At 46.1% G+C, this 27,801-nt stretch overlaps 1 long non-coding RNA gene across 1 annotated transcript; it reads right to left on the reverse strand.

Moving 5' to 3' along the window:
- Positions 1–173: 173 nt before the first annotated feature.
- On the reverse strand, positions 174–27,801 carry LOC135000861 (uncharacterized). Its single transcript, XR_010202602.1, has 4 exons — positions 27,588–27,801; positions 2,404–2,524; positions 1,981–2,115; positions 174–428 (listed from the first exon to the last, which is right to left on the reverse strand). It is a non-coding gene; the product is annotated as an uncharacterized LOC135000861 (long non-coding RNA).

A 27,801-nucleotide genomic window follows, 5' to 3' on the forward strand; every position in this document is an offset into this window, starting at 1 on the left:
CCTGACCCTCCCTCCCATGCAGCCTAACCTCCCCCGGGGGTGCCTAACCCACCCTATCCACAGCCTAACTCTAACCTTCCCCCACCTGCAGCCTAACCCTAGCCCCACGCCTGACACGTAAACCTAACCCTCCATCCCCCGCAGCCTAACCACCCCCCTCCCTACCGTGCCTGATGCCTAAACCTAGCCCCCCTTGCCCAGCCCTAAACCTATGATCGTGGGGATACGAGCATCGGTATCCTTGCCCATTCGGAGTTCCAACGTCGGGATTCTGAAGAGTGTCGGGATCCAAGTGTCAGTATTCTGACTGCCGTAAACCCGACAGTCGGCATCTTTACCGCATCTCCTAATAGGTAATGCATATGTCCCAACATTTGGAGCATGTGTCCGCAGCTCTCCTCCCAGGGCAACTATTCAGGGATCACCCACTGCGTGTAGACGAAGAGGAAGAGATGAAAATCATTGTTAGTGGATGAACAAGCAGAGAGACAAACTGCAAACAGTGGTGTGGTTATGTAGAGAGAAAAATCTCTCTATGTAAATATGTTACTCTAACTACCGAGGACATGGAAAATACCTAAAATAAGGACAATTATCTCAAAGGGCCCATTGTTTTTATACAATACACACATTGAGGGGATAAGTTCTCTCTTATAGTAATTGGTGAGTACCTTCAGAAAATAAATTTGTCCATTAAATAATAAAAGCTATAAATTGCTAACATTTAGGGGTCAATCCAATTAGGTATGAGTTTCCATTGCTGCGACGTTTCAACAGCTTCCAAACTCACACCCTTCATGGCCAGATTCAGCCTATGGGGCTACCGGAAAGTGCGGCTGTTGTAAGACAAACTCGCACCTAATTCAACTGACCCCTTAGTTGTTAAATGTGATAAAATAGTAAAATATAATGGTGTAATTGTGGGCCTGATTCAGTTGTGGTTGTTGAAGCGATCGCTGCTGCAATCTTGCCATTCACAATTGCATTGTGAGTCTGAGCAGTCGTAGGCTGAGCCAGTCTCCTAGACACAGGGGGCTCTCCAGCAGCAACACAGGTCGCAATGGGTAATTTATGCACGCAGATGGAACGGCGTTTGAACGGACCTGACACGCCTGTATACAGTTAGCCACCCCCGTTACCACCTCAAACGCTGACTTCTTGTCAATCACTTTGCGATGGGATCCTCTATGTGAGCTTGATTTAATTTTGTGCGCAGTGCAGCTTACACGCATGCACAGTGAAAAGCATTCAGCCACTTGGTGCAACAGCAGCTCTGCGTCTGCATCTGAATCAGGCACCTTGAGCGGTAAGGAGAAGGACTCTAGGGAAAGGACTATGTCACCTTTATTTTATGTAAAGATAGGGAAACAGTCACTTGTTACAGCTTCAATTCACATCATGTATACCATTCTGTACCATTTCATCATTTGGTTATTCTATGGGGGAGATGTATTAAGCCCTGCAGAGTGATAAAGTGGAGAGAGGTAAAGTTCCAGCCAATCAGCTCCTAACTGCCATGTTACAGGCTGTGTTTGAAAAATGACAAATAGGAGCTGATTGGTTGTTAGTTTATATCTCTCCACTTTATCACTCTCCCAGGCTTTGTACACCTGCCCCCAGTTTATTGATATACTGTAAATGTCAGCCATTTCACTATCTCCCCCGATCTGTATTGTTATTACCCCGATCTGTATGTTCTGTATCATGCTCTCCCCACCCTTCCTGCTTTTCTGTATTACAGTATGTTCTACATCTCGCAACCACCAAAAGTGTATGTCCTTCCTCTATATGTCCTATAGAGTACGCCACAATTTCTATGTTTTTGTATTGTGCCCCCACACCATCTGTATGTGGTATACCAAGTTGCCCCCTTCTGCATGTTTTGTATTGTCCACTCTCCCCCACCATAGACCCTATGTTTTGTACTGTGCTCTCAATACCCCCCACCACACACACAATTACACAAGTATGGTAACTTACCTCCTGCATGTTATACTCCAGTCATTGCTACCTCTGCGACCCCTCCCGTCGTCTTCAACTGACACTTTGCAGATCTCTTTGCTGGTCACCCGACACTCTGCAAATCTCTTTGCCAGAACTTTGCCAAATGATGATCTAAATAACCAGAATTTCCTTATACTACATTTTGTTACGTACTTTCATTTTTATTAATTTTCAATTTATTTTATTGACTTTTTATCCAAAACCCAAGATCCTTTCTCATAGAGACCCAAGTTATCTGCTCCAGGTTTTATCTTCCCTAGTGCTAGGACCATGTTAGTATCATACACTGGGCCTAATTCAGACCTGATCGCAGCAGCAAATTTGTTCTCTAATGGACAAAACCATGTGCACTGCAGGTGGGGCAGATGTAACATGTGCAGAGAGAGTATGGTAACTTACCTCCTGCATGTTATACTCCAGTCGTTGCTACCTCTGCGACCCCTCCCGTCATCTTCAACTGACACTTTGCAGATCTCTTTGCCGGTCACCCGACACTCTGCAAATCTCTTTGCCAGATGATCTAAAAAACACAAAAGACTATCATTAAGCATAGTACTAGTTTAAGTACAATACAATGTCCATGAGTCAACCAGTTTCCCAATTTTCCTTAAACCAAACAAGATACTTTCAAAGTTATCAATATCCCATTTATCTATTTTATTAACTTTTTCATCCCAAAGCCATAACCTGTATGTGTGCTTATCCTCCATACTGCCCTCTTTATTCCTGTAACGCTACATTTTTATTCCTAAATATGTCGTTTCTTCCTGCGCTTCTCCTATTATTGTGGCCATGTACCTGTATTCCCTGTTCTGTCTATCTTGTCTTGCCTTTCAGCACGCTGTCTTCCTTACCCCTCTCCATCATACCCAGCTATGTAGGACTCACCTGCTCCTACCTGTCTTCCTGCATGGAAACTGGAAATTTCAGCAGCTGTCGATAGAATGTTACAGGAAGAAGCATTGTGATGTCACGGGCTAGTGATCTCACAGGCTAGGTGTGATGTCACAGTAACCAGCAGCAAAGCTACAGAGTTACAGCTATCTTACATATACATTTTCTACAATTACAACTGGATATACATGAGTTTCTAGTTTAAAAAAAAATTAGACTAGTGTAGAAAATGAAGTATAAGGCAATGTTGTACAGAGTGCCTCAATATATAGGTAAAACATAAGTGACAGGAAAACATAAGTGACAGGAATTTCTAGACTAAATCACTGCTTATATTTTATAAGGAAATAAAGCTCTTTATCTAAGAGGCTGAATTAATCATTTTCCGTGTGTGTGTGTGTGTGTGTGTGTGTGTGTGTGTGTGTAAATTTAAGGAAAAATTACTTCACAGAAAGGGTAGTGGATAAGTGGAATAGCCTCCCATCAGAGGTGGTAGAGGCTAAGACTGTAGGGCAATTTAAACATGCTTGGGACAGGCATATGAATATCCTTACAAAGAATTAAGGTTAAAAAAGGGTTGAGATTGCCTACAGCAGAGGTTCCCAAACTGTGTGCCGTGGCTCCCTGGGGTGCCTCGGGACACTTGCAGGGGTGCCCTGGGTTGGTGGTCCAGGACCAGTTCAAATGATTCATGGTCAATATAATAGGCAAAACCAGTGCTGGTAGCTGCCAATCATAAGCAAATCTTGTCCCTCACCACACAACTGACCCTAAGGATGACATATAAACGCGATCTACTTAATGTAATATTTATTTCTAAATCTCTTAATAAGAAATTTTTGGCCTAGGGGTGCCGTGAAAAAAATTCTGATATTCTAGGGCGCCGTGATTCAAAAAAGTTTGGAAACCAGTGGCCTACAGGATAAAATAAAAAAGGGGCAGACTAGATGGGCCAAGTGGTTCTTATCTGCCGTCAAATTCTATGTTTCTATATATATATATATATATATATATATATATATAGAGAGAGAGAGAGAGAGAGAGATAGCTATACTAACTATACTATCCCATTAAACCAGGAAACTCACGAATTATACAGTTTCTGTGGCTGGCTGACCTCAAGTCTGCATGCTGTCACTGACCTAGGTTGGAGGTGTTGTGAACTCGGGGGTTCTCCCGATGGTAGGGGAGAGGAACCACAGTTGGGTCGGAACAGGGATGGCTTAATATAGGTCTTCCTCATACAGGACTCTGACAGTAAAGCTTGGTGAAAATATTAAAGAACTTTATTGCAGGAAGAGAGCAACACAATGTCACATAGCAGAGAAGGAACGTATGGGGAAATGTCCAGGCCTATAGGAGAACTTGTAAGCAATGTTAAGGATTCCAGGAAAATAAGTACTTGTGAGTGTTGGTACAAGATAATAATGACTGAAGAACTTGTAAGTGATGTTTTTAAAGATACCGGTGATTTGAAGAACTGGTGAACGGTGGTTAAAGACTCTGATGATTTGAAACACTTGTGAGCGGTGGTTAAAGACACTGATAATTTGTAGAACTTAAGAACGGTGGTTAAAGACACTGATGATTTGTAGAACTTGAGAACGGTGGTTAAAGACACTGATGATTTGTAGAACTTGAGAGCGGTGATTAAAGACACTGATGATTTGTAGAACTTGAGAGCGGTGATTAGCCCGCAGCACACGCTGACTCCAAGAAGCACTGGTGACTGGATTGCAGAGAACACACCAGCCGCGGTATACGCTGAACTGTGCAGCAACTGGCACCTGGAACTGCAGGAGACATTGGGGTACGACTGCAGAGAGATACGTCGGGAACAAGAGCACTGGCATCCACGTCAGGGGAAAAGACGATACTCAGGCGCCGAGGCTCTGCCCGGCGTCTGACTTTGAATCTCGCGCCTCCGCTGGATTGGCGGTACAGTCCGATGACGTCACCTGCTCCCCGCCCACGTGATGCCGGGTGTCATGGCGGCGCCCCTGCCCCGGGGAACCGCCGGGAGCCGCGCCAACCAGATGCCGGAGCCCGTGGACCACCGAAGGCGGAGGCCGCAACACAGACCAGCAGGCACGCAGGGGTAAGCGCGGTGAACGCCGCCTATGGCGTGTGATACATGTCACCTTGTTTAATCAGCCACAGAACCTGTGTAACCAATGAGCGTATAAAGAGGAGAAGAAATAAGAGTTGTCTTTTTTATGGCGCACTAGAAATGTATTATTCAATACCAGCATATATAAAACTGTAAGGTGGGCCCGCAAGGTGACATTCACAGGGAATAGGTAATGACATCCACTCGACTTGTTCACACCCGCTGGACATGTTGGAAAGAGGTTGAGTGAACAGTGAGCATGGCTGTGCCCTGTGGCACCACGTGGCACCATTGTACCGACAGCCAGACTGCTGAGAACGGAACCTGGAGGGTACATAACTTTTTGGTTTTCATTTCATCTCATGACACTCCACCCAAAGCTACTTTTCTGGTTATCCTATCAACAGGGCCGGTTCTAGGGCTTTTTGCGCCCCGGCCGGGCAATGGGGGCGTGGTTTCATACAGGGGTCATGGTCAGTTACGCCCCCTGTACAGTAGTAGCGCCACTGAAATGATGTGCGGTGCGTGATGACATCATCGCGCACCGCAATGCAAAGGTCCTTTCCACGAAGGGAAACTAGACGCTACGGAGAGGACCTTTGCTGTGCGGTGCGCGATGACGTCATCGCGCACCAAACAGTAAAGGTTCTCTTTACGAAGGGAAACTAGATGCTACGCGTCTAGTTCCCTTCACAGCGGGGGGCAGCGGTGGGCAGCAGCAGCGGGACAGAGCGGGCAGTGGGGGGCACAGCAGCAGCGGATCTTGCCATGGTGCGGCGTCCTCCGGAAGGCGGCACCCCGGGCAAAAGTCCTGCTTGCCCGTGGCAAGATCCGCTACTGCCTATCAACAAGGACAACAATGAAGGTGACTCCATAACATTTCTTCCATGTCACAGAAACATTGTGCATGTGTTACAGGTGACCATCCTAATCATCTCTCCTTCACTTCACAGTAATGTCATTGTTAGTGATACATTATTTGGATCAAGCATCAAAAGGAAACTTAGATATAAGTGTCTGGCCGGCATATCACTTATTGCATGACGACCTTGTGCCTGCGCTGTACTGTATGTAGACGGAGCATTTGGTTTTGCTAATGACTTACATAGACTCCATAAGAGGGCATGCCGACATAGCATATTGTTGAATGTTAACATGTATGATCTTAAATTCCATCTATAAATGTTCTATTGCGTGACTTCTAATATGCTCAGAATATTGCTACTGTGACAGATGATTTAGTATATACTAGCTGGAGTACCCGGCATTACCCCGGATTTTAAGAATGTCTGTTTACAAAAATAAATGTAAATATTAGACACACAGTAAAAATAACATTGTAGATAGCTGAATACCCATGCTTTGGTACGGGATGAGGATGGTAAATTAGAATGATAGTTTGTTAATTTATGTTGATTGGAGATCTAGTATATAAGCATATCTTGCCTCCCTGATGCACTTTGTGTAGTGGCCGCACCCCTTTTTGGTCCCCCAAGGGACCCTGTTCTTCCCACTATACAACTCTCGGTCTGTGGCTTCCTGCTGCCTCCATTCCCCTCCTCACCTCATGTCACTGGCCCTGTCACATGCAGCCCTGTCGTCACTGACATATCATGCATGTCCTGATATAGTGTGCTGCTGGCCCGCCCCTAGGGGTGCTAGTGATGTGTTACCCTCACAGTGTTTGTTCCCAGAGTGTAAGTCATATGTGTAGCAAGTTTGGTGTAAATTGCTCCAGGCATTTCAGAGTTATATTGACTGCTGAAAAACTCTGTGCTGCTGCCGCACCCCTAGGGGTGCTAGGGGTGTCTTACCCCCACAGTGTTTGTTCCCAGCTTGCAAGTCATATGTGAACCAAGTTTGTTGTAAATTGGTCCAGGCATTCGTGAGTTATGCTGTCTCCTGACATACTCTGTGCTGCTGGCCCACCCCTAGGGGTGTCTAACCTCCACAGAGTTTGTTTGCAGATTGTAAGTCAGATGTATACCAAGTTTGGTGCAAATTGCTCCAGGCCTTCCACAGTTATGCTGTCTTCTGACATACTCTGTGCTGCTGTCCCACCCCTAGGGGTGCTAGGGGTGTCTGACCCCACAGTGTTTGTTTCCACAGTGAAAGTCATATGTGTACCAAGTTTGTTGTAATTGCTGCAGGCATTCCCGAGTTATGCTGTCTGCCGAAATACTCAGTGCTGCTGCCTCACCGCTAGGGGTGCTAGCGGTGTCTTCCTCCCCCAGTGTTTGTTCCCAGATTGTAAGGCATATGTGTACCAAGTTTTGAGTACATTGCTCCAGCAATTCCGGAGTTATGCTGTATCCTGATATACTCTCTGTGCTGCTGTCTGCCCCCCTAGGGGTGCTAGGGATTTCTAATTGTTTTAGTTGCCTCCGCCGTGTTTTAATTAGAGATGAGCGGGTTCGGTTTCTCTGAAACCGAACCCGCACGAACTTCATGTTTTTTTCACGGGTCCGAGCAGACTCGGATCCTCCCGCCTTGCTCGGTTAACCCGAGCGCGCCCGAACGTCATCATGACGCTGTCGGATTCTCGCGAGACTCGGATTCTATATAAGGAGCCGCGCGTCGCCGCCATTTTCACACGTGCATTGAGATTGATAGGGAGAGGACGTGGCTGGCGTCCTCTCCATTAGAAATTAGATTAGAAGAGAGAGAGAGATTGTGCAGAGTCAGACAGAGTTTACCACAGTGACCAGTGCAGTTGTTGTTAGTTAACTTTTATTTATTTTAATATAATATATCCGTTCTCTGCTATATCCGTTCTCTGCCTGAAAAAAAACGATACACAGCAGCAGCCAGTCACACAGTGTGACTCAGTCTGTGTGCACTCAGCTCAGCCCAGTGTGCTGCACATCAATGTATAAAAGGCAAAGCTTATAATAATTGTGGGGGAGACTGGGGAGCACTGCAGGTTGTTATAGCAGGAGCCCCCAGGAGTACATAATATTATATTAATTTAAAATTAAACAGTGCACACTTTTGCTGCAGGAGTGCCACTGCCAGTGTGACTAGTGGTGACCAGTGCCTGACCACCAGTATAGTAGTATATTGTTGTATGTATTGTATACTATCTCTTTATCAACCAGTCTATATTAGCAGCAGACACAGTACAGTGCGGTAGTTCACGGCTGTGGCTACCTCTGTGTCGGCAGTCGGAACTCGGCAGGCAGTCCGTCCATCCATAATTGTATTACAATATATACCACCTAACCGTGGTATTTTTTTTTCTTTCTTTATACCGTCGTCATAGTGTCATACTAGTTGTTACGAGTATACTACTATCTCTTTATCAACCAGTGTACAGTGCGGTAGTTCACGGCTGTGGCTACCTCTGTGTCGGCAGTCGGCAGGCAGTCCGTCCATCCATAATTGTATTATTATTATAATATATACCACCTAACCGTGGTTTTTTTTTCATTCTTTATACCGTCATAGTGTCATACTAGTTGTTACGAGTATACTACTATCTCTTTATCAACCAGTGTACAGTGCGGTAGTTCACGGCTGTGGCTACCTCTGTGTCGGCAGTCGGCAGGCAGTCCGTCCATCCATAATTGTATTATTATTATAATATATACCACCTAACTGTGGTATTTTTTTTTCTTTCTTTATACCGTCGTCATAGTGTCATACTAGTTGTTACGAGTATACTACTATCTCTTTATCAACCAGTGTACAGTGCGGTAGTTCACGGCTGTGGCTACCTCTGTGTCGGCAGTCGGCAGGCAGTCCGTCCATCCATAATTGTATTATTATTATAATATATACCACCTAACCGTGGTTTTTTTTTCATTCTTTATACCGTCGTCATAGTGTCATACTAGTTGTTACGAGTATACTACTATCTCTTTATCAACCAGTATACAGTGCGGTAGTTCACGGCTGTGGCTACCTCTGTGTCGGCAGTCGGCAGGCAGTCCGTCCATCCATAATTGTATTATTATTATAATATATACCACCTAACCGTGGTTTTTTTTCCATTCTTTATACCGTCGTCATAGTGTCATACTAGTTGTTACGAGTATACTACTATCTCTTTATCAACCAGTGTACAGTGCGGTAGTTCACGGCTGTGGCTACCTCTGTGTCGGCAGTCGGCAGGCAGTCCGTCCATCCATAATTGTATTATTATTATAATATATACCACCTAACCGTGGTTTTTTTTTCATTCTTTATACCGTCGTCATAGTGTCATACTAGTTGTTACGAGTATACTACTATCTCTTTATCAACCAGTGTACAGTGCGGTAGTTCACGGCTGTGGCTACCTCTGTGTCGGCAGTCGGCAGGCAGTCCGTCCATCCATAATTGTATTATTATTATAATATATACCACCTAACCGTGGTTTTTTTTTCATTCTTTATACCGTCGTCATAGTGTCATACTAGTTGTTACGAGTATACTACTATCTCTTTATCAACCAGTGTACAGTGCGGTAGTTCACGGCTGTGGCTACCTCTGTGTCGGCAGTCGGCAGGCAGTCCGTCCATCCATAATTGTATTATTATTATAATATATACCACCTAACTGTGGTATTTTTTTTTCTTTCTTTATACCGTCGTCATAGTGTCATACTAGTTGTTACGAGTATACTACTATCTCTTTATCAACCAGTGTACAGTGCGGTAGTTCACGGCTGTGGCTACCTCTGTGTCGGCAGTCGGCAGGCAGTCCGTCCATCCATAATTGTATTATTATTATAATATATACCACCTAACCGTGGTTTTTTTTTCATTCTTTATACCGTCGTCATAGTGTCATACTAGTTGTTACGAGTATACTACTATCTCTTTATCAACCAGTGTACAGTGCGGTAGTTCACGGCTGTGGCTACCTCTGTGTCGGAACTCGGCAGGCAGTCCGTCCATCCATAATTGTATTATATACCACCTAACCGTGGTTTTTTTATACCACCTAACCGTGGCAGTCCGTCCATAATTGTATACTAGTATCCAATCCATCCATCTCCATTGTTTACCTGAGGTGCCTTTTAGTTCTGCCTATAAAATATGGAGAACAAAAAAGTTGAGGTTCCAAAATTAGGGAAAGATCAAGATCCACTTCCACCTCGTGCTGAAGCTGCTGCCACTAGTCATGGCCGAGACGATGAAATGCCAGCAACGTCGTCTGCCAAGGCCGATGCCCAATGTCATAGTACAGAGCATGTCAAATCCAAAACACCAAATATCAGAAAAAAAAGGACTCCAAAACCTAAAATAAAATTGTCGGAGGAGAAGCGTAAACTTGCCAATATGCCATTTACCACACGGAGTGGCAAGGAACGGCTGAGGCCCTGGCCTATGTTCATGGCTAGTGGTTCAGCTTCACATGAGGATGGAAGCACTCAGCCTCTCGCTAGAAAAATGAAAAGACTCAAGCTGGCAAAAGCAGCACAGCAAAGAACTGTGCATTCTTCGAAATCCCAAATCCGAATTCCGAGCCCACCCGCTGGCGGTGATGCAGGGCAGTCTGGAGCGACTGCTGATGCTGACATCTGGTCCGGACTGAAGGACCTGACAACCATTACGGACATGTCGTCTACTGTCACTGCATATGATTCTCTCACCATTGATAGAATGGTGGAGGATTATATGAGTGACCGCATCCAAGTAGGCACGTCACACAGTCCGTACTTATACTGGCAGGAAAAAGAGGCAATTTGGAGGCCCTTGCACAAACTGGCTTTATTCTACCTAAGTTGCCCTCCCACAAGTGTGTACTCCGAAAGAGTGTTTAGTGCCGCCGCTCACCTTGTCAGCAATCGGCGTACGAGGTTACATCCAGAAAATGTGGAGAAGATGATGTTCATTAAAATGAATTATAATCAATTCCTCCGCGGAGACATTGACCAGCAGCAATTGCCTCCACAAAGTACACAGGGAGCTGACATGGTGGATTCCAGTGGGGACGAATTGATAATCTGTGAGGAGGGGGATGTACACGGTGATATATCGGAGGATGATGATGAGGTGGACATCTTGCCTCTGTAGAGCCAGTTTGTGCAAGGAGAGATTAATTGCTTCTTTTTTGGTGGGGGTCCAAACCAACCCGTCATTTCAGTCACAGTCGTGTGGCAGACCCTGTCACTGAAATGATGGGTTGGTTAAAGTGTGCATGTCCTGTTTTGTTTATACAACATAAGGGTGGGTGGGAAGGGCCCAAGGACAATTCCATCTTGCACCTCTTTTTTCTTTTATTTTTCTTTGCGTCATGTGCTGTTTGGGGAGGGTTTTTTGGAAGGGACATCCTGCGTGACACTGCAGTGCCACTCCTAGATGGGCCCGGTGTTTGTGTCGGCCACTAGGGTCGCTTATCTTTCTCACACAGTCAGCTACCTCATTGCGCCTCTTTTTTTCTTTGCGTCATGTGCTGTTTGGGGAGGGTTTTTTGGAAGGGACATCCTGCGTGACACTGCAGTGCCACTCCTAGATGGGCCCGGTGTTTGTGTCGGCCACTAGGGTCGCTAATCTTACTCACACAGCTACCTCATTGCGCCTCTTTTTTTCTTTGCGTCATGTGCTGTTTGGGGAGGGTTTTTTGGAAGGGACATCCTGCGTGACACTGCAGTGCCACTCCTAGATGGGCCCGGTGTTTGTGTCGGCCACTAGGGTCGCTGAGCTTAGTCATCCAGCGACCTCGGTGCAAATTTTAGGACTAAAAATAATATTGTGAGGTGTAAGGTGTTCAGAATAGACTGAAAATGAGTGTTAATTATGGTTATTGAGGTTAATAATACTATGGGATCAAAATGACCCCCAAATTCAATGTTTTAAGATGTTTTTTAGGGTTTTTTGAAAAAACCACCCGAATCCAAAACACACCCGAATCCGACAAAAAAAATTCGGTGAGGTTTTGCCAAAACGCGGTCGAACCCAAAACACGGCCGCGGAACCGAACCCAAAACCAAAACACAAAACCCGAAAAATTTCAGGCGCTCATCTCTAGTTTTAATATGCTTGTATGTAAAATTTAATCGTCACTTGTAAACTGTGGATTTGTATAGAAAGACAGAAGGACGGATTTTCGCTTTTATATAGTAGATACACTTAGAGTTTACTTTGATATGTGACTGTCATACTTGGCAACATTTTATAACAAGTTCCAGGAATGCTTGGTGGCTGAGCCCAGTGCATGGTGGAATGTCATGTGCAGATCTGTCTAGGAAGACCTTGGTGAACTACAACTCCCATCGTGTCATGTTTACTGGACTTCAAAAAACGTGATGATTTGTTTTTATTCATGTTAATTACTCATGTTCCATACATTTTCATTTATACCACTTAATGTGCACATAACACAGTGTTTATAGGGCCTAATTCAGACCTGATCGCTCGCTAGCGTTTTTTGCAGCGTTGCCATCAGGTCAGATCTGCGCATGCGTGTGCACCGCAATGTGCAGGCATGTTGCACAGGTACAAAGCGGTTCGTTGCTCTGCGATGGGTTTGTGCAAAGAATCCATTCGCATGGGCGATCGCAAGGAGATTGACAGGTAGAAGGCATTTGTGGGTGTCAACTGACTGTTTTCTGGGAGTGGTTGGAAAAACGCAGGCGTTCCCAAGCATTTGAAGGGCGGGTGTCTTACGTGAATTCTGGTCCCGGACAGGTTGAAGTGATCGCAGCGGCTGAGTAAGTCCTGGGCTACTCAGAAACTGTCACAAAATCTTTTTTTACCGTTCGGCTGCACATGCGATCGTACACTTGCACAGCTAAAATACACTCCCCGGTGGGCGGTGACTGTGACCGCAGGACTGCAAAATACAGCTAGCGAGTGATCAGGTCTGAATCGGGCCCATAGATCCTCCAGAAACCCCATGGGGCTGTTTTACTGGTCCAAGTCAGATTTTGCCATCCAAGTGTGAGGTCAAATTGATCAATAATCCTGGCCGCAGCTCCAGAGGCGGGATGGGCCTGCGTGTGGCCAGCTGTACAGTGGAGACATCGGATAACAGCCCAGGTCCTCTCATGCTTTACAGTGTTTAGTTGCAGAATTGGTGGTGGGTGTTTGGTAGGCTGAAGCACTGGAGCTCGTTACAAATACTGGAGTCTATTTACTAAGCCTTGGAGAGAGATAAAGTGGACAGAGATAAGTACCAGCCAATCAGCTGCTAACTGTCATATTATAGGCTGGGTTTGAAAAATGACAGCAGCTGATTGGCTGGTACTTTATCTCCATCCACTTTATCTCTCTCCAAGGCTTAGTACATAGGCCCCATTGTATGCAGTGGATGTGGGGGTGATAAAATGGTTAAAAAATAGATATTTTTTGCTGGTGAGCTACAGGGCCCAGATATCACACACTTACCAAGTTCTTGGCTGCCAGTTGGGAGGGGTATGGTGCAACCATGTGGGCAGTGCAGGGGCATGACAGCAGAATGGCATCATCACGGCACAGTACTGTATATAAAGCCACGATTACATCATTGTAAAGCGGGGGAAGGGGCCATGATGATGGGATTCAGCAGGAATAGCGTCATCAGCTCGCCTGGACTGGTCACTTCACACGGGAAGTGGGCATCAGCGTGTGGAACTGAGGCGTTACTGAAGATATGCCTACACCTTGGTGCCTGCTATCCTGGAGTATCCAAGACATTGCGGGAGAATAGGCAAGTACCATATGCTCTATCATGCGTTGAGATCGTGTAACCGGCGGTTGGGATCCCAGCGGTCAGCATCCTGGTGTCGGGATCCTGGCCGCCAGATTGCCAGTGGGGGTACGAGTGCAACTGAGCCCCATGCGGGCTCGCCAAGGGTGTAGCTACCATAGGTGCAGGGAGTGCAGCTGCTATGGGGCCCAGAGCTGAGAGGGGCCACCTTCCCTGTCACTGTTACATGTGTTATATACAGGGTGTAGCTACCATAGGTGCAGGGAGTGCAGATGCTTTGGGATCCAGAACTGAGAGAGGCCAACCTCCCTGTCACAGTTATATAAGGGTGTAGCTACCATAGGTGCGAGGAGTGCAGCTGCTATGGGGCCTAGTGCTGAGAGGGGCCACCTTCCCTGTCACAGTTACCTGTGTTATATACAATGGAGTAGCTACCATAGGTGCGAGGAGTGCAGCTGCTATGGGACCCAGAGCTGAGAGAGGTCACCTTCCCTGTCACAGTTACATGTGTTATATACAGGGTGTAGCTATAATAGGTGCAGGGAGTGCAGCTACTATGGGGCCCAGTGCTGAGAGGGGCCCACCTTCCCTGTCACAGTTACATGTGTTATATACAGGGTGTAGCTACAATAGGTGCGAAGAGTGCAGCTGCTATCGGGCCCAGTGCTGAGAGGGGCCACCTTCCGTGTCACAGTTACATGTGTTATATGCAAGGACGTAGCTACCATAAGTGCAGGGAGTGCAGCTGCTATGCAGAGCTGAGAGGGGCCACCTTCCCTGTCACAGTTACATGTGTTATATACAAGGACGTAGCTACCATAAGTGCAGGGAGTGCAGCTACCAGGGGCGATTGGCCCACCAGGACACCATGACAGAATTTTGATGGGCTGGTCCCATATCCCCCTCAGCCAGGCCGATTCACACTCAGACTGGGCTGGCTCACACTGCTTCCAGTACTTGTGGTTCATTGGAATGCAATCCGGAAGTTAGGCTAGCGGGCACTTCCAGGTGCTGCTAGCTGTGAAAAGTGGTGATGCTGTTCTACCAATGTGGGACCTTGGGAAAGATAACCAGCCCAGCAGCATCCTCTCCCTGGCCCCGCCCAAAAGTCTCTTCAATGAGCCCGGCCCAGGAGCAGCAGCAAAACGATGGTCGGAGCCGGGTTCACTACACCCGCCACCACCCCAGCTCCCGCACTCTCACTGAACTGGCCAAAGCGGCGTCTGAGCACTAAAGGGGACCCGGCAGAGAGGTTATTTTTAATTACATTATTTGCGTTATCATGTTAGTGTAAGGGTTAGGGTGCTCCGGTCACAGTGTATGGTTTGGGGACTGGACAGGAGCAGGATGTACTTTGTTCTCAGGATGCCAGCTGACCAGGCAGCACTCACAGCCAGCCCTGGGACAATCTCTAATGCAATGTCCTTCAGCCCTAGAGCTGCCCAATGTCTGTCCATGATGATGGGCCTATTTATGTGGTGTCTTCGTATGTAATGCGGTGGCTTTGTATGTAATGCGGTGGCTATGTATGTAATATGGTGCTAGTCGTATAATGCGGTGCTATACATGTAGGGGTAATTCCAAGTTGATCGCAGCAGGAATTTAGTTAGCAATTGGGCAAAACCATGTGCACTGCAGGGGAGGCAGATATAACATGTGCAGAGAGAGTTAGATTTGGGTGGGGTGTGTTCAATCTGCAATCTAATTTGCAGTGTAAAAATAAAGCAGCCAGTATTTACCCTGCACAGAAATAAAATAACCCACCCAAATCTAACTCTCTCTGCACATGTTAAATCTGCCTCCCCTGCAGTGCACATGGTTTTGCCCAATTGCTAACTAAATTCCTGCTGTGATCAACTTGGAATTACCCCCGTAGTGCGGTGCTTTACCTGTAATGTTGTGCTATTCGTGTTATGTGGTGCTATTTGTGTAATGCAGTGCTATACGTGTAGTGCTATACATGTAATGCGATGCTATACGTGTAATGTGGTGCTATATGTGTAATGCAGTGCTATTTGCATAATGTGGTGCTATTCATGTAATAATGTGGTGGCTATGTATGTAATATGGTGGCTATGTATGTAATCAGGGGCGGATTAGCCACTGGGACAGATTCTGCTGCGCTGGTCCCCTGTGTCTGTGTTTCACTACTTGTGTGTGCTCCCTCCCTGTACTGTGCTGTATGTAGTGTGTGCTCCCTCCCTGCACTGTGCTGTATGTAGTGTGTGCTCCCTCCCTATACTGTGCTGTATGTAGTGTGTGCTCCTTCCCTGTACTGTGCTCTATGTAGTGTGTGCTCCCCCTCACTGTACTGTGCTGTATGTAGTGTGTGCTCCCTCCTTATACTGTGCTGTATGTAGTGTGTGCTCCCCCTCCCTGTACTGTACTGTATGTAGTGTGTGCTCCCTCCCTGTACTGTTCTGTATGTAGTGTGCGCTCCCTCCCCGTACTGTGCTGTATGTAGTGTGTGCTCCCTCCCTGTACTGTGCTGTATGTAGTGTGTGCTCCCTCCCTATACTGTGCTGTATGCAGTGTGTGCTCCCCCTCCCTGTACTGTTCTGTATGTAGTGTGTGCTCCCTCCTTATACTGTGCTGTATGTAATGTGTGCTGTGCTCCCTCCCTGTACTGTGCTGTATGTAGTGTGTGCTCCCTCCCTGTACTGTGCTGGATGTAGTGTGTGCTCCCCCTCCCTGTACTGTGCTGTATGTAGTGTGTGCTCCCTCCCTATACTGTGCTGTATGTAGTGTGTGCTCCCCCTCCCTGTACTGTGCTGTATGTAGTGTGTGCTCCCTCCCTATACTGTGCTGTATATAGTGTGTGCTCCCTCCCTGCACTGTGCTGTATGTAGTGTGTGCTCCCTCCGTATACTGTGCTGTATGTAGTGTGTGCTCCCTCCCTGTACTGTGCTGTATGTAGTGTGTGCTCCCTCCCTATACTGTGCTGTATGTAGTGTGTGCTCCCTCCCTGTACTGTGCTGTATGTAGTGTGTGCTCCATCCCTGTACTGTGCTGTATGTAGTGTGTGCTCCTCCTCCCTGTACTTTGAAACATATAAGGTTAAAAAAGGGGTTTGTAGAATGAAAAATCAATAAAATCAGAAGTAGATTAAAGGCATGACTGCAGTGTCAGTAGACAATGGAAGTGGGCATATCAATCCTTGTATATTCAGACGTACAGATGTGCATCAGGGAAGGGTATTGTAGCAGCAAATGCATAAAGGGGGTCATTCCGAGTTGATCGCAGCTCTGCGAAAATCGGCAGCGAGCAATCAGGTAAAAAAATGGCAAAACTGCGCATGCATATGCACCACAATGCGCACGTGCGTCGTACGGGTACAAAGAGCATCGTTGTTGTGCAATGCTTTAAGCAACTAAACCATTCGCACAGCCGATCGCAAGGAGATTGACAGGAAGAGGGCGTTTGTGGGTGGCAACTGACCATTTTCTGGGAGTGTTTGGGAAAACGCAGTCGTGTCTAGGCGTTTGCAGGGCGGGTGTCTGACGTCAATTCTAGGACCTCCGTCGCTAGAATCATCGCACAGGATAAGTAACTACAGGGCTGGTCTTGTGTTGCACAAAATATGTTCGTGTCGCTCGGCTGCACATGCGATCGCACACTTCCAAAGCGAAAATACACTGCCCCGTGGGTGGCGACAACGCGTTTGTACGGCTGCTAAAATTAGCTAGCGAGTGGTCAACTCAGAATGAGGGCCACAGTCACAGGTAAACTTTAGCATAACATAAGGCAAAGGAGGCCCCAACTGTGTCTATCTCAGAATCAGGACCTCGGAGGAGTGACCCGCCCTCTTGACAGGCCCCTCCCCCTCAACAGACTCCACCCTCATTAGGGCTGCTTTCATAAATTTCCCGGGCTGGTATTCGATCCCAATCCGCCCCTGGTCGTACCCACCCGTATCTGCCCACTTGCACCGCTGGACGAGGCATCAGTCTGTCCTTCATTACATAATTCTGATGTGTACCACAGATACGATATATCGGGTCATCGGCTGGCCGGATACACATCATTCTAGTGTGTACCCAGCCTTAGGAGCTGGTTGGTTGGTACTTGGCCTGGTTAGTCCGTCAATTAATGAACATCTCCAATATTTTGGGGTAAACGCCTGCGCATGACCCATTCTGCAGATGTGAAGAATGGGTCCCACGATACCACACGCAGTTCCCCCAAGCCTCTGCCTGATAGACAGGCAGAGGAATTTGGGAGGCGGTGCGGGGGCGTTCCTGGCCAGCATTCTCAGAAACGGGGCACATCACCCCCATTTTCTGGGAGAGGAGAGCTAGGGGTCTGCGTGTCATCATGCAGACGTCCTGGCCTCACAACCCCTACTTCCATAGGTCAGCTGAGTAAGCTGGAGCGGTGGTTGCAATGTTGGATCCCAACTTGCGAAATCGGTTGCAGTGCTGGAATTGCAGCTACATGCAGGAGGCGTCTCTTCTACTGAGACGTCGCCTGCATGCACCTCCTGGAGATTGGATGAAAATACAATGCTGCTTGCATGCAGCACTGCATTTTCATCCATCTCTGAATCAGGCCCTTTATCTCTCTCCACTTTATCACTCTCCAAGGCTTTGTACATCTGTCCTTAAGTCTCTCATCTGTTTAGCTAAAAAAAAGAATGTTCATGTGGACAGAGCCCAATATGTACAAATGTAATGCGTGTATTTCCTTTTCAATTTCTTTCCTCTTTATATTAGTACCTAGTTTTCAACTTCCATTGTTGGTGGGTTAACCCAGTGGTACCCAAACTAGGTGCTGTGGTACCCAGGGTACCTTAAGGCACTTGCAGGGGTGCCACGGGTTGGTAGTTCATTACCAAATGAAATTGTGATCAGTGAGATAGGCAAAATCAATGATGGGGGCTCGCAATCATAAATGACATGGACAAACAGAAATACAACCGGTCCACTACCACATAACTGAACCTAAGGATTACATTCACTGAGTGTAATAAGTTTTGCAGAAATTCTCAATAAGAAACTTTTGGCTTAGGCGATGCTGCAGAGCCTCCGGGAGTATCCAATGGACATTATGGCCATTCACCCTGCAGCGTGTGAAGTGAGCAGTACACTCCTTCCTAGAGTCATGACATCATGAGTTTACAGGGCAGGGCCGGCACAGGGTGGTGTGGAGCCCAGTTTCGACCCTGATGCCCATACATGATAATATGGACAGTTATGTTGGTTATAGCAAAGGTTCTCAAACGCGGTTCTCAAGACACCCCAACCGTCCAGGTTTTAAGTATATCCATGGCTCAACACAGATGGTTAAATCAAATATACTGAGATACTAATTAAGTTACCTGTGGCCATGCATGGATATACTTAAAACCTGAACTGTTGGGGTACCTTCAGGGCCGCATTTGAGAACCTCTGGGTTATAGTAATAGGAGAGCTGGTGGTTGTGCTGGAAGAAATAATGGTTGTCCTATCATTGCTTCATGACTGTGTGGTCATCAGCCACCTGCAATAAACATTGCCCATTGAGCCAAAGCACCTCATCGTCAGATTTTAGCCACAAGTTAGTGGATTTAGAGACTACTTAACTTACTTAATACCATTGTGGTCATATTTATATAATAAAAAGGGAATTGAATGGGTATTTATATTAAAATTAGTTATACACTATACTAAACTCAACTATTGTTTCACATTTTTTGGGGCAATTCAATTAATAGTGATGGCCGTGAGTAACGTGTGCTCCCTCCCTGTAATGTGCTGTATGTACATGCAAAGTGCGGCCACAAACACACTTTTTCGTTTGCATCCTACAGAGGTGCACAGGCAAATTTGCAATGTAGCTCTACGGTAATTATCTGCAATGTGTGCCTTTGTGCATAGCATACCCCTGACAATATGATTAGAGTTAGAGAATGTGAATGAACATTAGATTACTAGTCTTGCTGCATTTCCTTATGTAAGATATTACTAGAGATGTGCACTTGAAATTTTTCGGGTTTTGTGTTTTGGTTTTGGGTTCGGTTCCGCGGCCGTGTTTTGGGTTCGACCGCGTTTTGGCAAAACCTCACCGAATTTTTTTTGTCGGATTCGGGTGTGTTTTGGATTCGGGTGTTTTTTTCAAAAAACACTAAAAAACAGCTTAAATCATAGAATTTGGGGGTCATTTTGATCCCAAAGTATTATTAACCTCAAAAACCATAATTTCCACTCATTTTCAGTCTATTCTGAATACCTCACACCTCACAATATTATTTTTAGTCCTAAAATTTGCACCGAGGTCGCTGGATGACTAAGCTAAGCGACCCTAGTGGCCGACACAAACACCTGGCCCATCTAGGAGTGGCACTGCAGTGTCACGCAGGATGGCCCTTCCAAAAAACACTCCCCAGACAGCACATGACGCAAAGAAAAAAAATGGCGCAATGAGGTAGCTGTGTGAGTAAGATAAGCGACCCTAGTGGCCGACACAAACACCTGGCCCATCTAGGAGTGGCACTGCAGTGTCACGCAGGATGGCCCTTCCAAAAAACACTCCCCAAACAGCACATGATGCAAAGAAAAAAAGAGGCGCAATGAGGTAGCTGTGTGAGTAAGATAAGCGACCCTAGTGGCCGACACAAACACCTGGCCCATCTAGGAGTGGCACTGCAGTGTCACGCAGGATGGCCCTTCCAAAAAACACTCCCCAAACAGCACATGACGCAAAGAAAAAAAGAGGCGCAATGAGGTAGCTGTGTGAGTAAGATAAGCGACCCTAGTGGCCGACACAAACACCTGGCCCATCTAGGAGTGGCACTGCAGTGTCACGCAGGATGGCCCTTCCAAAAAACACTCCCCAAACAGCACATGACGCAAAGAAAAAAAGAGGCGCAATGAGGTAGCTGTGTGAGTAAGATAAGCGACCCTAGTGGCCGACACAAACACCTGGCCCATCTAGGAGTGGCACTGCAGTGTCACGCAGGATGGCCCTTCCAAAAAACACTCCCCAAACAGCACATGACGCAAAGAAAAAAAGAGGCGCAATGAGGTAGCTGTGTGAGTAAGATAAGCGACCCTAGTGGCCGACACAAACACCGGGCCCATCTAGGAGTGGCACTGCAGTGTCACGCAGGATGGCCCTTCAAAAAAATACTCCACAAACAGCACATGACGCAAAGAAAAATTAAAGAAAAAAGAGGTGCAAGATGGAATTGTCCTTGGGCCCTCCCACCCACCCTTATGTTGTATAAACAGGACATGCACACTTTAACCAACCCATCATTTCAGTGACAGGGTCTGCCACACGACTGTGACTGAAATGACGGGTTGGTTTGGACCCCCACCAAAAAAGAAGCAATTAATCTCTCCTTGCACAAACTGGCTCTACAGAGGCAAGATGTCCACCTCATCATCATCCTCCGATATATCACCGTGTACATCCCCCTCCTCACAGATTATCAATTCGTCCCCACTGGAATCCACCATCTCAGCTCCCTGTGTACTTTGTGGAGGCAATTGCTGCTGGTGAATGTCTCCACGGAGGAATTGATTATAATTCATTTTAATGAACATCATCTTCTCCACATTTTCTGGAAGTAACCTCGTACGCCGATTGCTGACAAGGTGAGCGGCGGCACTAAACACTCTTTCGGAGTACACACTTGTGGGAGGGCAACTTAGGTAGAATAAAGCCAGTTTGTGCAAGGGCCTCCAAATTGCCTCTTTTTCCTGCCAGTATAAGTACGGACTGTGTGACGTGCCTACTTGGATGCGGTCACTCATATAATCCTCCACCATTCTTTCAATGGGGAGAGAATCATATGCAGTGACAGTAAACGACATGTCCGTAATCGTTGTCAGGTCCTTCAGTCCGGACCAGATGTCAGCATCAGCAGTCGCTCCAGACTGCCCTGCATCAAAGCCAGCGGGTGGGCTCGGAATTCTGAGCCTTTTCCGCGCACCCCCAGTTGCGGGAGAATGTGAAGGAGGAGATGTTGACAGGTCGCGTTCCGCTTGACTTGACAATTTTCTCACCAGCAGGTCTTTGAACCCCAGCAGACTTGTGTCTGCCGGAAAGAGAGATCCAAGGTAGGTTTTAAATCTAGGATCGAGCACGGTGGCCAAAATGTAGTGCTCTGATTTCAACAGATTGACCACCCGTGAATCCTTGTTAAGCGAATTAAGGGCTCCATCCACAAGTCCCACATGCCTAGCGGAATCGCTCCGTGTAAGCTCCTCCTTCAATGTCTCCAGCTTCTTCTGCAAAAGCCTGATGAGGGGAATGACCTGACTCAGGCTGGCAGTGTCTGAACTGACTTCACGTGTGGCAAGTTCAAAGGGCATCAGAACCTTGCACAACGTTGAAATCATTCTCCACTGCGCTTGAGACAGGTGCATTCCACCTCCTATATTGTGCTGAATTGTATAGGCTTGAATGGCCTTTTGCTGCTCCTCCAACCTCTGAAGCATATATAGGGTTGAATTCCACCTCGTTACCACTTCTTGCTTCAGATGATGGCAGGGCAGGTTCAGGCGTTTTTGGTGTTGCTCCAGTCTTCTGTACGTGGTGCCTGTACGCCGAAAGTGTCCCGCAATTCTTCTGGCCACCGACAGCATCTCTTGCACGCCCCTGTCGTTTTTAAAAAAATTCTGCACCACCAAATTCAAGGTATGTGCAAAACATGGGACGTGCTGGAATTTGCCCATATTTAATGCACACACAATATTGCTGGCGTTGTCCGATGCCACAAATCCACAGGAGAGTCCAATTGGGGTAAGCCATTCCGCGATGATCTTCCTCAGTTGCCGTAAGAGGTTTTCAGCTGTGTGCGTATTCTGGAAACCGGTGATACAAAGCGTAGCCTGCCTAGGAAAGAGTTGGCGTTTGCGAGATGCTGCTACTGGTGCCGCCGCTGCTGTTGTTGCGGCGGGAGTCCATACATCTACCCAGTGGGCTGTCACAGTCATATAGTCCGGACCCTGCCCTGCTCCACTTGTCCACATGTCCGTGGTTAAGTGGACATTGGGTACAACTGCATTTTTTAGGACACTGGCTAGTCTTTTTCTGACGTCCGTGTACATTCTCGGTATTGCCTGCCTAGAGAAGTGGAACCTAGATGGTATTTGGTAACGGGGGCACACTACCTCAAGAAATTGTCTAGTTCCCTGTGAACTAACGGCGGATACCGGACGCACGTCTAACACCAACATAGTTATCAAGGCCTCAGTTATCCGCTTTGCAACAGGATGACTGCTGTGATATTTCATCTTCCTCGCAAAGGACTGTTGGACAGTCAATTGCTTACTGGAAGTAGTACAAATGGGCTTACGACTTGCCCTCTGGGATGACCATCGACTCCCAGCAGCAACAACAGCAGCGCCAGCAGCAGTAGGCGTTACACGCAAGGATGCATCGGAGGAATCCCAGGCAGGAGAGGAATCGTCAGAATTGCCAGTGACATGGCCTGCAGGACTATTGGCTTTCCTGGGGAAGGAGGAAATTGACACTGAGGGAGTTGGTGGGGTGGTTTGCGTGAGCTTGGTTACAAGAGGAAGGGATTTACTTGTCAGTGGACTGCTTCCGCTGTCACCCAAAGTTTTTGAACTTGTCACTGACTTATTATGAATGCGCTGCAGGTGACGTATAAGGGAGGATGTTCCGAGGTGGTTAACGTCCTTACCCCTACTTATTACAGCTTGACAAAGGCAACACACGGCTTGACACCTGTTGTCCGCATTTCTGTTGAAACACTTCCACACCGAAGAGCTGATTTTTTTGGTATTTTCACCAGGCATTCAATGGCCATATTCCTCCCACGGACAACAGGTGTCTCCCCGGGTGCCTGACTTAAACAAACCACCTCACCATCAGAATCCTCCTGGTCAATTTCCTCCCCAGCGCCAGCAACACCCATATCCTCCTCATCCTGGTGTACTTCAACACTGACATCTTCAATCTGACTATCAGGAACTGGACTGCGGGTGCTCCTTCCAGCACTTGCAGGGGGCGTGCAAATGGTGGAAGGCGCATGCTCTTCACGTCCAGTGTTGGGAAGGTCAGGCATCGCAACCGACACAATTGGACTCTCCTTGTGGATTTGGGATTTCGAAGAACGCACAGTTCTTTGCGGTGCTACTGCTTTTGCCAGCTTGAGTCTTTTCATTTTTCTAGCGAGAGGCTGAGTGCTTCCATCCTCATGTGAAGCTGAACCACTAGCCATGAACATAGGCCAGGGCCTCAGCCGTTCCTTGCCACTCCGTGTGGTAAATGGCATATTGGCAAGTTTACGCTTCTCCTCCGACAATTTTATTTTAGATTTTGGAGTCCTTTTTTTACTGATATTTGGTGTTTTGGATTTTACATGCTCTGTACTATGACATTGGGCATCGGCCTTGGCAGACGACGTTGCTGGCATTTCATCGTCTCGGCCATGACTAGTGGCAGCAGCTTCAGCACGAGGTGGAAGTGGATCTTGATCTTTCCCTAATTTTGGAACCTCAACATTTTTGTTCTCCATATTTTAATAGGCACAACTAAAAGGCACCTCAGGTAAACAATGGAGATGGATGGAAACTAGTATACTTATGGATGGACGAGCGACTGCCGACACAGAGGTAGCTACAGCCGTGGACTACCGTACTGTGTCTGCTGCTAATATAGACTGGATGATAATGAGATGAAATTAATATATATATATATATATAATATCACTAGTACTGCAGCCGGACAGGTATATATATTTATTATGTAATGACTGATGACGGACCTGCTGGACACTGTCAGCTCAGCAGCACCGCAGACTGCTACAGTAAGCTACTATAGTAGTATGTATAAAGAAGAAAGAAAACAAAAAAAACCACGGGTAGGTGGTATACAATTATGGATGGACGAGCGACTGCCGACACAGAGGTAGCTACAGCCGTGGACTACCGTACTGTGTCTGCTGCTAATATAGACTGGATGATAATGAGATGAAATCAATATATATATATATAATATCACTAGTACTGCAGCCGGACAGGTATATATATTTATTATGTAATGACTGATGACGGACCTGCCCGACACTGTCAGCTCAGCAGCACCGCAGACTGCTACAGTAAGCTACTATAGTAGTATGTATAAAGAAGAAAGAAAAAAAAAAAAAAAAACACGGGTAGGTGGTATACAATTATGGATGGACGAGCAACTGCCGACACAGAGGTAGCTACAGCCGTGGACTACCGTACTGTGTCTGCTGCTAATATAGACTGGATGATAATGAGATGAAATCAATATATATATATATATAATATCACTAGTACTGCAGCCGGACAGGTATATATATTTATTATGTAATGACTGATGACGGACCTGCTGGACACTGTCAGCTCAGCAGCACCGCAGACTGCTACAGTAAGCTACTATAGTAGTATGTATAAAGAAGAAAGAAAAAAAAAAACACGGGTAGGTGGTATACAATTATGGATGGACGAGCGACTGCCGACACAGAGGTAGCTACAGCCGTGGACTACCGTACTGTGTCTGCTGCTAATATAGACTGGATGATAATGAGATGAAATCAATATATATATATATATATATAATATCACTAGTACTGCAGCCGGACAGGTATATATATTTATTATGTAATGACTGATGACGGACCTGCTGGACACTGTCAGCTCAGCTGCACCACAGACTGCTACAGTAAGCTACTATAGTAGTATGTATAAAGAAGAAAGAAAAAAAAAAAACCACGGGTAGGTGGTATACAATTATGGATGGACGAGCGACTGCCGACACAGAGGTAGCTACAGCCGTGGACTACCGTACTGTGTCTGCTGCTAATATAGACTGGATGATAATGAGATGAAATCAATATATATATACATAATATCACTAGTACTGCAGCCAGACAGGTATATATATTTATTATGTAATGACTGATGATGGACCTGCTGGACACTGTCAGCTCAGCAGCACCGCAGACTGCTACAGTAAGCTACTATAGTAGTATGTATAAAGAAGAAAGAAAAAAAAAAACCACGGGTAGGTGGTATACAATTATAGATGGACGAGCGACTGCCGACACAGAGGTAGCTACAGCCATGGACTACCGTACTGTGTCTGCTGCTAATATAGACTGGATGATAATGAGATGAAATCAATATATATATATATAATATCACTAGTACTGCAGCTGGACAGGTATATATATTTATTATGTAATGACTGATGACGGACCTGCTGGACACTGTCAGCTCAGCAGCACCGCAGACTGCTACAGTAAGCTACTATAGTAGTATGTATAAAGAAGAAAGAAAAAAAAAACCACGGGTAGGTGGTATACAATTATGGATGGACGAGCGACTGCCGACACAGAGGTAGCTACAGCCGTGGACTACCGTACTGTGTCTGCTGCTAATATAGACTGGATGATAATGAGATGAAATCAATATATATATATATAATATCACTAGTACTGCAGCCGGACAGGTATATATATTTATTATGTAATGACTGATGACGGACCTGCTGGACACTGTCAGCTCAGCAGCACCGCAGACTGCTACAGTAAGCTACTATAGTAGTATGTATAAAGAAGAAAGAAAATAAAATAAAACCACGGGTAGGTGGTATACAATTATGGATGGACGAGCGACTGCCGACACAGAGGTAGCTACAGCCGTGGACCACCGTACTGTGTCTGCTGCTAATATAGACTGGATGATAATGAGATGAAATCAATATATATATATATAATATCACTAGTACTGCAGCCGGACAGGTATATATATTTATTATGTAATGACTGATGACGGACCTGCTGGACACTGTCAGCTCAGCAGCACCGCAGACTGCTACAGTAAGCTACTATAGTAGTATGTATAAAGAAGAAAAAAAAAAAAACCACGGGTAGGTGGTATACAATTATGGATGGACGAGCGACTGCCGACACAGAGGTAGCTACAGCCGTGGACTACCGTACTGTGTCTGCTGCTAATATAGACTGGATGATAATGAGATGAAATCAATATATATATATATATATATATATATAATATCACTAGTACTGCAGCCGGACAGGTATATATATTTATTATGTAATGACTGATGACGGACCTGCTGGACACTGTCAGCTCAGCAGCACCGCAGACTGCTACAGTAAGCTACTATAGTAGTATGTATAAAGAAGAAAGAAAAAAAAAACACGGGTAGGTGGTATACAATTATGGATGGACGAGCGACTGCCGACACAGAGGTAGCTACAGCCATGGACTACCGTACTGTGTCTGCTGCTAATATAGACTGGATGATAATGAGATGAAATCAATATATATATATATATATATATATATATATATATATATATATAATATCACTAGTACTGCAGCCGGACAGGTATATATATTTATTATGTAATGACTGATGACGGACCTGCTGGACACTGTCAGCTCAGCAGCACCGCAGACTGCTACAGTAAGCTACTATAGTAGTATGTATAAAGAAGAAAAAAAAAAAAAAACCCACGGGTAGGTGGTATACAATTATGGATGGACGAGCGACTGCCGACACAGAGGTAGCTACAGCCGTGGACTACCATACTGTGTCTGCTGCTAATATAGACTGGATGATAATGAGATGAAATTAATATATATATATATATATAATATCACTAGTACTGCAGCCGGACAGGTATATATATTTATTATGTAATGACTGATGACGGACCTGCTGGACACTGTCAGCTCAGCAGCACCGCAGACTGCTACAGTAAGCTACTATAGTAGTATGTATAAAGAAGAAAGAAAAAAAAAAACCACGGGTAGGTGGTATACAATATTATATATATATTATATACAATTATATATATATGGAATGAAGAAACGAGGCGGCACTCTGGAGACTTTGGTGAAGCAGCAAACTTTGTCAAGTGAGACTTTATCTACGTTTCGGGGTGCAAGCCCCCGTCATCAGGACACACAGTGATAAAACAAGTGAAAAATAAACATTTAAATAGACTTACCAGGCGCGCTTCCAGCCGTGCTCTCCTCGCCGCTGCCCGACTTCCGGACTCAGCGCTTCCGGTCAGGTGACCCTGGTCCGTGACGCGAGCTCCCAGTGCCGTCATGCAGGGGGCGGGGGAGGCCGTTGCTATGGTGCGAGCTGTAAACACATACAAAACACACAGATCATAGTGCAATTCTTAAAACAAGACAGGCAATCTCACATCTGCCTGA

This window comes from Pseudophryne corroboree, unplaced genomic scaffold, assembly GCF_028390025.1.
Source record: "Pseudophryne corroboree isolate aPseCor3 unplaced genomic scaffold, aPseCor3.hap2 scaffold_1582, whole genome shotgun sequence".
NCBI classification, from domain to species: Eukaryota; Metazoa; Chordata; class Amphibia; order Anura; family Myobatrachidae; genus Pseudophryne; species Pseudophryne corroboree.